Source organism: Choloepus didactylus, assembly GCF_015220235.1.
Source record: "Choloepus didactylus isolate mChoDid1 chromosome 23 unlocalized genomic scaffold, mChoDid1.pri SUPER_23_unloc5, whole genome shotgun sequence".
In the NCBI taxonomy this organism is placed as follows: Eukaryota; Metazoa; Chordata; class Mammalia; order Pilosa; family Megalonychidae; genus Choloepus; species Choloepus didactylus.
The window spans coordinates 174,211-189,580 of NW_023637599.1; positions in this window are offsets into that span (position 1 = coordinate 174,211).

A 15,370-nucleotide genomic window follows, 5' to 3' on the forward strand; every position below is an offset into this window, starting at 1 on the left:
AAATGCAAGCATCTTTATAGGGTATCATTGATGTGAAATATGTAATACTTAGTACCAGTGACTCCATTGAAATTTCCTTAGGCTTTGTGATGGTTGGGTTCATGTGTCAACTTGGCTAGGTGGCCTAGCTGTCTGGTCAAGCGGGCACTGGCCTGACGATTCCTGTGAGGCTATTTGAGGCTGGTTGGTTTGTCGATCATCAGTCAATTGACTGCGGCTGACTGATGACTCATCAAGGGGCGTGCTTCCATAGTGAGAGAATGCAATTGGCTGGATTGGTCCGGGGTGATCAGTTGGAGGCTTATAGGCCGGACGGTTAGAGAACCTTCACCACTTCTTCAGCTGCTCAGTGAAGCTTTTCCTGGGGAGCTCGTCGAAGTTGCCAGTTCGTTCCTGAGAGGAGTTTCGTCAAAGTTGTCGGTTAGTTTCCCGAGGAGTTCGTCGACGTCTCCTTGGAGTTGACAGCTTGTTGACGGCTCTGCAGAATTTGGACTCCGTGCGCTCCCGCAGTTGCGTGATTCACTTTTACAATTTGATAATCAGAGACATCTCTCATTGATTCTGTTTCCAAGGAGAACCCTAACTAATACAACTTGGTACCGAGAGTGGTTCTTGAGAAACGGAATCTTAAAATGGGCTTTTACAACTTGTTTTCTACTCTGATTAGATTCAGAGACACTAATGACTCTATTTCCAATAATCAAGAGGGTACTAAGAGTCCATGGCAGAGTTGGCAAAGGAAATACGTAAAATAGCACATTTGATTCTCCTAATTGTGCTCTAGTACGAAGCGAGGCTCGGGTGACAACGTTTTCAACACTTTCACAGAGTTTTGCAGTATTAGAAGTATAATGATGTTGGCTGGCTGCTCTTAGATACTTTGGATACAGTTGTAAGAGAAAGGGATGAGCTAAAGGCTTCAAATTCAAAACTTGAATGCCGTATGACAGATGTTAAGGGTTCCATCTGTGCCCTGAAAGAAAATCTTATTTCCTGTGCCCGCAGACTGGAGGTTTCTGAAAATCAGACGCAGTCTCTTATTGTGCAAGTAGCACATTTACAGCGTAACTAAAATCTCAACCTCTCAGGGTGTCTGCTGTTAAAGTAAAGGCATTGATTGGAAAAGGAATGGGACCCAGAAACTTGGGATGGAGACATATGGATTGATAATAATGACAGTGAGGACATTGGAACCCTGGATTCTGCTGGGTCATTGTTATATTTACCTTGTAGAGGGCTGTCCGGGGAAACAGCTTCTCTGCCTCCAGTCTGCCCTAAGGAGCCTGCCACGCCAACTCCCCACCTAAGGAGATTGACCCTTCAATGCCTGCTAATCTTGTAATCACCTCCCCTGAGGAAGCAGCCCTCACTCTTTGTCTGGAGAGACTATCCTGTTTTAAGAGATGAAAATGCAACAGAGTGCCCTGAGGTGAATGGCTTGAGAGATAATTCTAACTCTTTTCATGACCCACACCCCACCACCAGTTTTTGCTTCAAGACCTATAACTAGGTTCAAGTCCCAACAAGCCCCAAAGGGTGAGGTACAAAGTGTGACCCATGAGGAAGTACGCTATACTTCAAAAGAACTGTATGAGTTTTCCAACTTATACAGACAGAAACCAGGGGAATATGTGTGGGAATGGATATTGAGAGTGTGGGATAATGGTGGAAGGAATATAAGGTTGGATCAGGCTGAATTTACTGATATGGGCCCACTAAGCAGAGATTCTGCATTCAGTGTTGTAGCTCGTGGGGTTAGAAAGGGTGTTAACAGTTTGTTTGGGTGGCTGGCTGAAACATGGATCAAAAGGTGGCCGGCATTACCAGAGGTTGAAGTGTCAGAACTGCCCTGGTACAATGTGGAGGAGGGGATTCAAAGGCTTAGAGAGATTGGAATGTTAGAGTGGATTTATCATGGAAAACCTGCTCACACAGCCCTGGAATGTCCAGAGGACACACCTTTTACCAGGACTGTAAGGAATAAATTTGTGAAACTAGCTCCATCATCCCTGAAGAGCTCTGTAGTCGCCCTTCTCTGTAGGTCAGATATTACTGTAGGAACTGCTGTCACTGAACTGGAATCCTTAAACACAATGGGATATCGTGGTCCCGAGTCAGCAGAAGCCAAGTGGCTGCAGTTAATCGCCACAGACAAGGTGGACAGGGCTACCATAATGGAAAACAGGCTCAAAGCAGCAATCAAAATATGACTCACAGAGACTTATGGCGTTGGCTAGTGGATCATGGAGTACCAAGTAGTAAAATAGATGGGCAATCGACTAAATTCTTGTTTGAACTATATAAGCAGAAAATTCTAGGTCATGTGAACAAAAGTCTCCCTTGAATTACAAAAACAGAGAGTCATGGCCCCTTAATCAATTCCCAGACTTGAGACAGTTTACAGATCCAGAGCCTCTTGAATGAAGGGAAAGGCCGGGTACCCTTGGAGAAGGACTCTGTCACACTGCCAAAAATTTACACTGTTAATCTTCCTCCCAAGCCTTCCCCAGGGGGACCTACGGCCTTTTACCAGGGTGACTGTGCATTGGGGAAAAGGAAATGATCAGATATTTCAGTGGATTATTAGACACTGGGTCAGAAGTGACATTAATTCCCGGAGACCCAAACGTCCTCTGGTCCACCAGTCAGAGTTGGGGCTTATGGAGGTCAGATGATTGATGGAGTTTAGCCCAGGTCCATCTCACAGTGGGTCCAGGTGGGTCCCCGGACCCATTCTGTGGTTATTTCCCCCAGTGCCGGAATGCATAATTGGAATAGACATACTCAGCAACTGGCAGAATCCTCACATGGTTCCCTGACTCCTGGAGTGAGGGCTATTATGGTGGGAAAGGCCAAGTGGAAGCCACTAGAGCTGCCTCTGCCTAGCAAAGTAGTGAACCAGAAGCAATACCGGATTCCTGGAGGGATTGCAGAGATTAATGCCACTCTTAAGGACTTGAAGGATGCAGGGGGTGGTGATTCCACCACATCCCCATTCAACTCTCCTATTTGGCCTGTGCAGAAACAGACGGGTCTTGGAGGATGACTGTGGATTATCATAAGCTTAACCAGGTGGTGACTCCAATTGGCAGCTGCTGTCCCCAGAGGTGTTTATCATTGCTTGAGCAAATCAACACATCCCCTGCATACCTGGTATGCAGCTATTGATCTGGCAAATGCTTTTTTCCTCAATTGCTGTCAGCAAGGACCACCAGAAACAGTTTGCATTAGCTGGCAAGGCCAGCAGTTTACATTCACCGTGCTACCTCAGGGTTATATCAACTCTCCAGCCCTATGTCATAATATTGTCCGCAGGGATCTTGATCGTTTCTCCCTCCCACAAGACATCACACTGGTCCATTATATTGATGATCATGTTGATTGGACCTAGTGAGCAAGAAGTAGCAACTACTCTAGATTTGTTGGTAAGTATTGCGTGGCAGAGGATGGGAGATAAATCCAACAAAAATACAGGGGCCTTCCACCTCAGTAAATTTCTAGGTGTCCAGTGGTGTGGGGCCTGTCGAGATATTCCTGCTAAGGTGAAGGATAAGCTGCTGCATCTGGCCCCTCCTACAACCAAAAAAGAGGCACAACGTTTAGTGGCCTCTTTGGGTTTTGGAGACAACATACTCCTCATTTAGGTGTGCTACTCCAGGCCCATTTACCGAGTGACTAGAAAAGCTTCTAGTTTGAGTGGGACTGGAGCAAGATGAGTCTCTGCAACAGGTCCAGGCTGCTGTACAAGCTGCTCTGCCGCTTGGACCATATGATCCAGCTGATCCAATGGTGCTGGAAGTGTCAGTGGCAAATAGAGATGCTGTTTGGAGCCTTTGGCAGGCTCCTGTAGGAGAATCACAAATGCAGGCCCTTATGATTTTGGAGTAAAGCTTTACCATCCTCTGCAGATAACTACTCTCCATTTGAGAAACAACTGTTGGCCTGCTACTGGGCCTTAGTAGAGACAGAACGCTTAACCATGGGCCACCAAGTTACCATGAGACCTGAGGTACCTATCATGAGCTGGGTGTTATCTGATCCCACCAAGCCATAAAGTTGGGCGTGCACAGCAGCACTCCATCATAAAATGGAAATGGTATATACGAGATAGAGCTCGAGCAGGTTCTGAAGGTACAAGTAAGTTACATGAGGAAGTGGCCCAAATGCCCATGGCCCCCACTCCTTCCACCTTACCTTCTCTTGCCCAGCCCACAGCTATGGCATCTTGGGGAGTTCCTTACAGTCAGTTGACTGAGGAAGAGAAGACTCGGGCCTGGTTTACAGATGGTTCCGCACGATAGGCAGGTACCACCCGAAAGTGGACAGCTGCAGCACTGCAGCCCCTTTCTGGGATATCCCTGAAGGACAGTGGTGAGGGGAAATCCTCCCAGTGGGCAGAACTTGAGCAGTGCATCCTGGTTGTTCACTTTGCTTGGAAGGAGAACTGGCCAGAGGTGCATCTGTATACTGATTCCTGGGCTGTTGCTAATGGTTTGGCTGGATGGTCAGGGACTTGGAAGGAACATGATTGGAAGATTGGTGACAAAGAAGTCTGGGGAAGGGGTATGTGGATAGACCTTTCTGAGTGGGCAAACAACATGAAGATATTTGTGTCCCATGTGAATGCTCACCAGAGGGTGACTTCAGCAGAAGAAGGTTTTAATAACCAAGTGGATAAAATGACCCGTTTGGTGGATACCAATCAGCCTCTTTCCCCAGCAACTCCTGTCATTGCCCAATGGGCTCATGAACAAAGTGGTCATGGTGGTAGGGATGGAGGTTATGCATGGGCCTCAGCAACATGGACTTCCACTCACCAAGGCTGACCTGGCCACAGCCACTGCTGAGTGTCCAATTTGCCAGCAGCAGAGACCCACACTCAGTCCCCGATATGGCACCATTCCTCGGGTGATCAGCCTGCTACCTGGTGGCAGGTTTGATTACATCGGACCACTCCATCATGGAAAGGGCAGCAATTTGTTCTTACTGGAATAGACACATACTCCGGATATGGGTTTGCCTTCCCTGCACGACATGCTTCTGCCAAAACTACGATACATAGACTTACAGAATGCCTCATCCACCATCATGGTATTCCACAAAGCATTGCTTCGGACCAAGGAACCCACTTCACAGCAAATGAAGTGAGGGGATGGGCACATGCTCATGGATTCTGTGGTCTTACCATGTTCCCCATCATCCAGAAGCAGCTGGGTTGCTAGAAACGGTTGGAATGGCCTATTGAAGACTCAATTACGGTGCCAACTAGGTGACAATACCTTGCAGGGCTGGGGCAGTGTTCTCCAGGAGGCTGTGTATGCTCTGAATCAGCGTCCACTCTATGGTGCTGTTTCTCCCATAGCCAGGATTCATGGGTCCAGGAATCAAGGGGTGGAAACAGAGTAGCACCACTCACTATCACTCCTAGTGATCCACTAGGGAAATTTTGCTTCCCTGTCCCTGCAAGTTTAAGCTCTGCTGGTCTACAAGTCTTGGTTCCAAAAGGAGGAGTGCTTCCACCAGAAACACAACAATAATCCCACTGAACTGGAAGTTAAGGCTGCCACCTGGCCACTTGGGCTTCTTATGCCTCTGAATCAACTAGGCAAGGAAGGGGATTACTGTACTGGCTGGGGTGATTGATCCTGACTATCAAGGGGAAATAGCACTGGCAACTACACAATGGAAGTAAAGAAGAGTTTTCCTGAATACAGGAGATCCCCTGGGGGTGTCTCGTAGTACTACCATGCCCCGTTATTCAAGTCAATAGGAAAACTGCAGCAACCCAATCCAGGCAGGACTACCAATGGCCAGGAAACTTCAGGAATGAAGGTCTTGGGTCACCCCACCAGGCAACGAACCACGGCCAGCTGAAGTGCTTGCTGAGAGGTAAAAGGAACATGGAATGGATAGTGGAAGAAGGTCGTGATAAATATGAACTACAGTCACGTGACCAGTTACAGAAATGAGGACTATGATGACATGAATATTTCCTCCTCGTTTTGTTATGATTACTATTTGTATTTGTCTGTAAAGAAAATATTTTTGCTTTCTTCTCTGTCTTATCCCCTTATCATATGGCATAAGCTGTAACGTTCATTTTGAAGGTATGGTTTTAGGTAATGTGTACAACTGCCAAGTTGACAAGGGGTGGACTGTGATGGTTGGGTTCGTGTGTCAACTTGGCTAGGTGGCCTAGCTGTCTGGTCAAGCGGGCACTGGCCTGATGATTGCTGTGAGGATATTTGAGGCTGGTTAACAAACCAACGGGCTGGTTTGTCGGATCATCAGTCAATTGACTGCAGCTGACTGATGACTCATCAAGGAGCGTGCTTCCACAGTGAGAGAATGCAATTGGCTGGATTTGGTCCAGGTGATCAGCCAGTTTGTTGGATCATCAGTCAATTGACTGCGGCTGACTGATGACTCATCAAGGGGCGTGCCTTCCACAATGAGAGAATGCAATTGGCTGGATTTGGTCCCGGGTGATTCAGTTGAAGGCTTATAAGCCAGACGGTTAGAGAACCTTCACCACTTCTTCAGCTGCTCAGTGAAGCATTTCCTGGGGAGCTCGTCAAAGTTGTCAGTTCGTTTCCTGAGGAGTTCATCAAAGTTGTCGGTTCGTTTCCCGAGGAGTTCGTCGGACGTCTCCCTTGGAGTTGACAGCTTGTTGACGGCTCTGCAGAATTTGGACTCGTGCGCTCCCGCAGTTGCGTGAGTCACTTTTACAATTTGATAATCAGAAACATCTCTCATTGATTCTGTTTCCAAGGAGAACCCTAACTAATACAGCCTGCATCACTACCTCTTGTTACATGTCTAAGGTTCCAGGAGGAGCCTGATGCTCCCCCACCCTCACTGTGTGTGACCTTGTTTGGAAGGTGCCTCCATCCTGCACGTGAAGCATTTGTGATATGGGTGAGCTTGTGTCTGGTTTGGGATTGGATGGACCCATTTCAAGTCTTAGGTTTCTGGACAAATGCACAACCCTTGTGTGGTTACCTCTTATAAGTGAAAGGAATTTTGAGATCCTTATGGGGATGAGAAGAACATGTGCAGAGGCAATTTTATAATTCACCATTTATTTTTTATTTAATTCTATGCTTTTATGAAGTTTTAAACTAGGCATGTACTTGTGCATGATATTGGATCTCAAGTGCTGCCATGACTCCATTTTCAGAAGATGTGACCACAGTGTCCTGAATTTAAGTAATGTGAGATGAAGGTGTTTGGAGGACACTGGGCTCCAGCACTCCCTGAGTGGTTGTATCTGAAAAGACCATCTACAGAAATGAAGCCCCTGCCAGCTGTTCTCAGGGGCTTTAGGCAGCCCTGTGGAGCTGATTATATAAGGGCAGCAAACATGGGCCAGGCCAGGTGGGAACCACTGGGCTTTCCCCAGGCCCAGGGAAACAGACACTTCCTTGCTCTGAGTTTTCCCTATTTCTGTGAGCCTCCCTCCCCCATTTCCCCCTGACTGGCCTGGATCTGCAGACCATTGCTTCTGGTTCTCATCATATGCTCCTCAGCCCCACATGGGGTCCCTACCAGCTCAAGTTCCAGAATGAGGTTAGAGAAAAAGGGGCAACAAGAACATTTTTCCTGAAATAACCCTTGCCCAGGAGACAGAGCTCTGTGGCACCCACACCTGAGCCTGAGCTCCATGTTCCACAGTGTTGATCTTCCACACTACTGGGCAGGGACCTGCTGCTGGAGACAGGGGAAGGGACATTTGGGGTGCACACAGGACCCCCTTCCCTCTTCTGGTTCCAGGCCACATGGTAAAGTGGAGACACAGCTTTCTGCCTCTTATTGCTACACCCCCATTTCTAAGATGCTGGGTGGGGGCCTCCTGCCTTACCTGTCTGTGCCCTTATCCAGAAGGACCCTCTGTCCTGCACTGGGGTGAGGTTATGAGGATTACAGTTATGGAGATGCCCAGACCACCATCACTCAGGAAGAAGCCCCAGAACCATGATGACAGATAGTATTCACCCTCAGGGTCCCAGACTTATCCTGGGTCCCAGGACTGTCACCACAGCCTTGCTGACTGTCTCTGGGCTGTGTCCTTATCATTGGGTTTGTCATGAGATGTCAGCACCATTCTTACCTGTGGGCACAAATCTCCTGTGGGTGCCTCCTGCAAAGCCAGCCCATTGCCCCCTGTCTTGCCTGTGACAGTGCCACCACAGGGGCACTTCTGCTATCAGCACTGAGGATGTTGGGTTTTATCACCACCATGGACTTCTCAGTGGTGTATTGGTCTGAGCCATTGTCAGTGGCAGGATTCCAGCCTGTTGTCCCTGCACAGGCAGACAGGACTTGCTTGTGGGTTTTGGGAGATTCTCCATAGGGGAGACATTGTGTTGACAGCAGATCATTTGTTTTGGTTCCAATAGAGTTCAGGGGTTTTGGGAACTCAGGGTCATCCCTGCAGACAACAGATTCTGGAGCCAGCTCTTCTGACCATCCTTCTCAGAGCTGACACCCTTTTCTTAGTCCTGATGGCCACTCATTCTCATCCAAGTGGGCTAATCTCTTTTCACTATGATCTCAGTTATAGAAAAAATACTCATGGCATTTCCTTAATGCCAGTTGGAAAGTCATTATTGTGTTTCAAAATGAATTTCTAACTTTCAAATAATTTAGAAAATAAGTAAAACAGTTCCAAATGAAGGGATAGATGGTATTTTTAAGGAACAGTTAACTGGGCTAATCCAAGGAAACAAGGGGCTAATCATTATCATTTCAACTGGACTTTTCTGCCCATAAAGGCCCAGAAGTTCACATTCCTATAGGACACTGCCCAACTTACCACCTCACTCCCAGCCACCCGGGAATCCCTCACTCTAGAAGGGCATTTCCAACAGGAATATAATGAAAGCCACATAGGTCATGAAATGCAGAACCTAATATAAAAATATAAAAAATAAACAAGTAAATAAGGAATATATGAAAGTAATTTTTTCCTATAGTTTATTCTAAGTATATCCAAATAGTGTCATTTCAATTTTTGACCAAAATAGCAAATTTTTAATGAAGGTTTTGATGTTAAATTTTTAAATAAATTTTCTAAATCTGGTATCTATTTTAAACTTTAGCATATCTCAGGATTGCCTGTAGCTCAAGTCTCTAACAGGCATGTGGGGCCAGTGGCTGTAATTTGAAAGAGCTGGTCTAGAGCAGAGGGAGGCAAACACATTTGGTACAGGGCCATTTTGAAAATACGTCCAAATTTTTTTCAAGCCAAATGACCTCAGTAGCAACTGCTCAAATTGAGCTATGTAGTGAGAAAGCAACTACAGACAACATATAAGGGAATTGATGGGGTTATAACTCAATAAAATTTTATTTACAAACACAGACAGGGGTCCTGACTTGACCTGTGTGTCTTCTTTTCTTACCATTGGTCTAGAGTCCATGTAACTTATTCTCTTTCCTCACATCATGGCCAATTTAACCCAGATGCACACCCAGGAGCCTCTTCTGTTAGATCCCCTCCTCTCCCTTCAATCCTCTGCTACCCAATCCCCCCATCTGTCTGTGGACCCCCACACCCTGGCCTCCATCAGCACTGGGTCTGATCTCACACTGAGGAGACCCTCCTTGGCTGAGGGAGGCTGTGGGGTCCCTCATGCCCCTCAGAGTGGAGCAGCCCAGGGTGAGCTGAGCTCTCTCTCCCTGACACTGGCTGCCTCTCCTCCCAGCCTCCCTGGGGTGTTTCCCCATCAGGGATGAGGGAGGGGAGGGACCAGGAGGGTTAGGGGAGCCTCCCACCTGCCCTGAGGGAAAGGAGCACCAGAGAGGACAGGATTCTGGGCTTCACAGCTGCTAAGTCTTGGCTGGTCTATCACTGTCCTTTGCCCCCCCTGGTTACTGAATCCAGAGCAAATTCCCTCAGTGACCTACTCAGTGGATAAACATCTTCAGTGATTTCCTGCTGGGGAAGTCCCTTCCCTGAGCCCCTGGATTAGATGCAGTAAAGGGGGCTGTGGCCAGAAGAGGAGGCTCCTTGGCCAGGAAGACACCCCTCTCTGTGAGGAGGGGCAGCAGGGAGGAGGTAGGACCAGTTCTCTCTCCAGGGTCCCTTCTCCACATCTCAGACTTGAGTGACTCTGGCTCTGAGGCAACAGAGGGTGCTGTGGGCCTGCCCAGTGGAGACACCATCCACTGGCTCCTTGTGGGGGGCCTGCAGTCCAGCACCCCTGGGGCAAAGCAGGCAAGTGTCCTTGTCCCCTGCGGGAGCTCAGGCCAGGCCCTGCCAGCCCCAAGCAAAGAGGACTGAGGGAGAGATCAGGGGTGGGGAGCCCTCCAGGGGCAGGTGATGATTTGCATATGTGGTCCATCCCCCCTGAGCAGGTTAATTAGGTAAAAGAGACATTGGGCAGCTGTTGGTACAGCTGTGGGACCTGGGGAAGCAGACTCTGAGGCATCTCCACCATGGCCAGGACCCCCTTCCTCTTCACCCTCCTCACTCTCTGCCCAGGTGACCAGCTGTCAGGGGTCAGGAGAAGAGAAAGAGGAAAACTCTAAGAGCCTGCCATGTTCTTCATGTTCTGGAGATCTGATGCATTAATGCCTTCAGACTCACCGTTCCTGTGTGTCCCTTTCCTTCTTTGCAAGATCCTAGGTGCAGTCTGGGCTGACACAGGAAGCCTCAGTGTCAGGGTCTCCTGGACAGTCACCATCACATGCAAGGGGAGCAGCTTTTACCTGAAGAACTTGGTGCTGGCTGGTACTAGCCACTCCCTGGGGGCACCCCCAAGACTGTGATGCTTGGAACTTCTCAGCCCTTGGGGATCCCAGATCAGTTTTCTGGCTCCAAGTCAAGTGGCACAGCCTCCCTGACCATTGCAGGGCTCCAGCCTGAGGAAAAGTCTGTCTACTACTGCTCAACAGCTGATGACAGCTCTGATGAACCCACAGTGCTCCAGACACATGTGGAAGTGAGACACAAACCTCCTCTCTCTCTGTAATGTCCCTCAGAACCTCCCTCTGCCTGAGACCAGGACCAGCTAAGGAGACTTCAGTTGTCTGTTCCCAGAATCTGAACTCAAAACTGGGCCATTATAATGGAGAATTGAGGATGACAACCCCTCCCAATTCTCTCATTTTGTGGAGGACTTAATCTCTTACCACAGAATTAGTGCTGGAAATTGCATGATAGTGATAATAATATTTATAATAACAATAATAACAGGGCAACTTCAATATTTTTAATGACATAAAGCTGAAACTTTTAGTCCTCCAATATGCATAACAGTTTATACTTTCTAGGATGCTGTGCTGATTTGTATCTATTATGTACCACAAAGAACCATGTTCTTTTAATCCAAGCTCTTGGGTACAGACTTATTGTAGGTGGGATATTTTGATTAGATTGTTTCCTATGGATGTGTGTTACCCATTCAAGGTGGATCTTAATTAGTTTACTGGAATCATTAGAGCTCAGGGAAAGAGAGAGAGCTCAGAGCTGACACAGACCCAGACTCTTGGAGATGCAGGCAGAACGATGTTTGGAGATGCTAAACTAAGAGATGAAGCCAAGAGTCTGCCCCAGAGATGCCAAGTGAGAACCCACAGAAGACTAAAATGAAAGTCACTGGAATCAGAAGCTGGAAGCAACATAACCTGCGAGTAAGGGAGGAGCAGGTGCCAGCCATGTGCCTTCCCAGCCGACAGAGTGTTCCAGATTCCACTGGTCTTTCTTCAGTGACAGTATCCTCTTGTTGATGCCTTGGTTTGGTTACATTTATGGCCTTAGAACTGTAAATGTGTGACCTAATAAATCCCCTATGTAAAAGCCTATCCCTTTCTGGTATCTTGCATTCTAGCAGATTTGGCAAACCAGAACAGATGCCCATGGTCAACTTCCACTCTCTGACTGGACCCAGCCATGGCCATCTGACCTGCTGGCACTTTGACCTGTTAGACATCTGCCAATATGACAGATGAGCCTATAATCCAGAAAACAGGATCACATATATACAAACAAAGGCATAGCCAAATGTGCACACAAGCACACACAGGCACACCTGTGAATACAGACATGCACACACATGTACACAAACCTGCACACACTCACACAAACACACATGCACAAACCTTCAAGGCACCAAGCTTACCCAAAGCCTCATCACAAGCCCTGGGTCTCCTGCCAGCACCAGGAGCAGCACTAGGGGATGTTGTCCTAAGCCAGGACAGCAGCATTTAAATGGTCCCTGATTTTCCCTTCTTGTCTTGGCTCCACAGAGCCCAGGGTGGTGCCGGCCTGACTCATGCCTGTTAGCAAAACCTCAAATACTCAGCCTTTGATCTGTGTCCTTGAATTTTCCATGTAAACTTCTCTAAAGTAAATTCTTAAATAAGTTTCACCTAAAACCAGCTGTTTATACAACCTCAGGTTCAGAACAACTTAATGTTAGATCTTCAGAAGTATAATTTCTTTAGTCAAAACATTTGGATAAATAATTAAGACCAGTTAACACTGACATTGAAATATCATCTCTGAGGTGGATTTTGAACAATAACCACAGCAAGAGACAGGAGTGAGCAAAGAGGAGAGAAGCAATGGTGTAGATTGGCCTAGGAAATACAGTGGATGTGTCAGAAAGACAAAAGCAACATCTATTTATTCAATAAATGAGAGGGAACCACACATGCTCAGGCCAAGGCAGCCACCAGGGGGCGCTGTGGATCTTCTCAGCTCCCAGAAGGAGATGCAAGTGGTTCAAATGTAATGGCCCCTGGACTCCAGTTCACTGGCCCATGTGAAATGCTCCAGCACCTGCCTTCTCCCAGGGGACTAACCCAGAGCTCTCAGCCACCACAGGCCTCCCCCAGACAGTGGAGCTGATTTCAGGGCTGAGGGTCCAGAATTGTGCAGTAAAATGATCACTGTGCAAATTGCACAATGTGCCATGCAAACACATAACCTGCCCCCAGGGAGCTGAGGAGGAGATAAAAGAGCTTTCAGAGTGTCCATCCCCAGCAGTGGGTTCAGGGGTTCCTGGGACCATCAGCACCACAGCCTGGAGTCCCTCCCCCTCCTCAGTCACTGCTCAGGTTCATGGCGGCTTCAGAGATGGGCCTGTGAAGGGAAGCCTCTGCCTTCCTTCCTCATGGCTCATGTCTGTCTTTTTGGTTTCAGGGGTCAGTTCTCAGGCTGTGGTGACTCAGGAGCCATCACTGACCATGTTTGTCCCCAGGAGAATCAGTCACAAACCCCTGTGGCTCCAGCAGAAGACTGGCCAGGCCCCCAGGACACTGATACCTGATAGACACCACAAACACCAAGGGAACCTGGCCAAGTTCTCAGGCTTCCTCCTTGAGAAAAAGCTGCCCTCACCCTCTCAGTGCCCAGCCCAAGGACAAGGCTGAGCTCTACTGCAGGCTGCTTTACAGTGGAGAAGGACACAGGGACAGAGAAGATGGGGAACCCAAGAAAACAACTGCTCTGGGCTGAGCCTGGATGCAAATATGATCACGTGAAATGGGGATCACATGATCAGAATCCCAGCTCTCAGGGCAGCTTAATTTTTGACCATCTACCGAGAGAAAAACTGAAGGGAAATGTCTGAATTGATTCCTACCTGTTTTTGAGCCATAAAGGTGAGAAAATCTGTGAATGAAATAGGAGCACCTGGTCTAAGAACTGCAGACTCCAATGATTTTGAAATCCAGATGGAACAGAAACATAAAGAAGCATCCTCCAACATTGTTATTTGCTGACTTAGAGAAAAAGGAAGAGACCCTCATTTTGTGTATCTCTGACATTTTTTATTATTTTGTATTTTGAAGCAAGCAATGCAGTTCATTGCATAAAATAAACATAAAAATTTGCAAAATTACATTAGAAATTGTTCTATCCAATAAAATTAATATAAATATAGTTCTTTTTGGAGACTATTCCTTTTGTATTTGTTCTTAATTATTCCACAATCATCATCAGATATAATACTTATATTTCATTTTCTGTACATATAGCCATTTAATGTTTGAGTGTTATAATTAATTTCCCACATTTTAAAATGTACATTGATATTTAGTAATTACTTAATATTATTTTGACTGTAAGTACTATTATCATGTTAGAGCATTTGGTCAAATAAAGGGATGATGATCATCTTGTTATTATTAAAAAATTTCCGGTAATTTCTGTGCATTTTGTGGGGTCACAAGGAAACACCTTCCCTTGCAACAGGAAGTCTGGAGCTCGTTATCCCAGGTGTACCCTGCACAGGACAGGGAAACAGTTATTTTGCCAAATGTGTGGGCTGGAAGCTGAACAGACTGAGGGGTGATCACCCATCCCCAACCAGGCCCACCAGGGCTCAGGTGAGCCCAGGGCTTCTAAGAATGTCAAGTGTGCAGGAACCAACTCAAGATGGTCAAATATGGATTCTAATTTGGTGGCACTGGAGTGGGGCCTGAGATTCTTCATTTATAAAAAGACCCCTGAAGTATGTGTTTTCATAATAAGTCAATGAGAATGTCATGAAATAAAAACTCAGAAAGAAACCGAGAGAAACTTCTGACAGAGAAATTGTGTTTGGATAAGAAGAAACCCACTTCCATGTGCAAAGCCTGCTAGAGAGGACAGCTGTAGCAGGAGTTGGATGGAGAGGCTCCTCTTCCTCTAAACACAGAAATAGAAACAAGGGGCAAATCTCCAGTGCACCTGCCCTCCCCCTCCCTCCTGCCCGGTCTCCCTGTTGGCTTTCCCTCCAGTCTTCTAAAGCACAGACCACTCCACACTCCTCTAGCCTCTGATTCAACACTTCTTGTCTAAATTCTGTGGCCTTTTTCCCTTTCTTTCCACTCCTCCTTCTCCCTTGACTATCCCTGTTAATTACTACAGTCTTCCTGTCAGACAAGTCACTGGCATTTTTCCAGGTCTTTCCATGGAACCTGAAACTCATACCCCTCCCTCTTCCTGAACCTCCTTAAAAATCTTCCTAAGAATCCTAAGTCAGTTGCTTCTCTGTATGCACTCCCACTAGCACCTTCTTTAATGTCTATGTTTTCTTCATGTTACGAATTCAGTAAACAACACAAGCCTGCTAATATGTCCCCCAAACACTCACCACTTTCTCCATTGAGTGAGGGATCCATTAGGCATAAAAACCTGGCTTCCTGAGGAGCCTGGAAGTGAGCTCATGGGTCCACTGCCCCTCCTGTTACCCAATGGATGTCTTTATTTCCTGTACAGTACATGCATGGAACATTTTTTCCTCTGAGAGCTCCTTATTTGGAGGGATCTTTTGGTATCTGAATCCTAATGAGGACTCTTCAAAATATAAAGTCTAGAAGATGGTAAGCAAGTGGCCACCTGAAGAGTGAGACTTGCTCTGCCCTGGGCAGGGGTCAG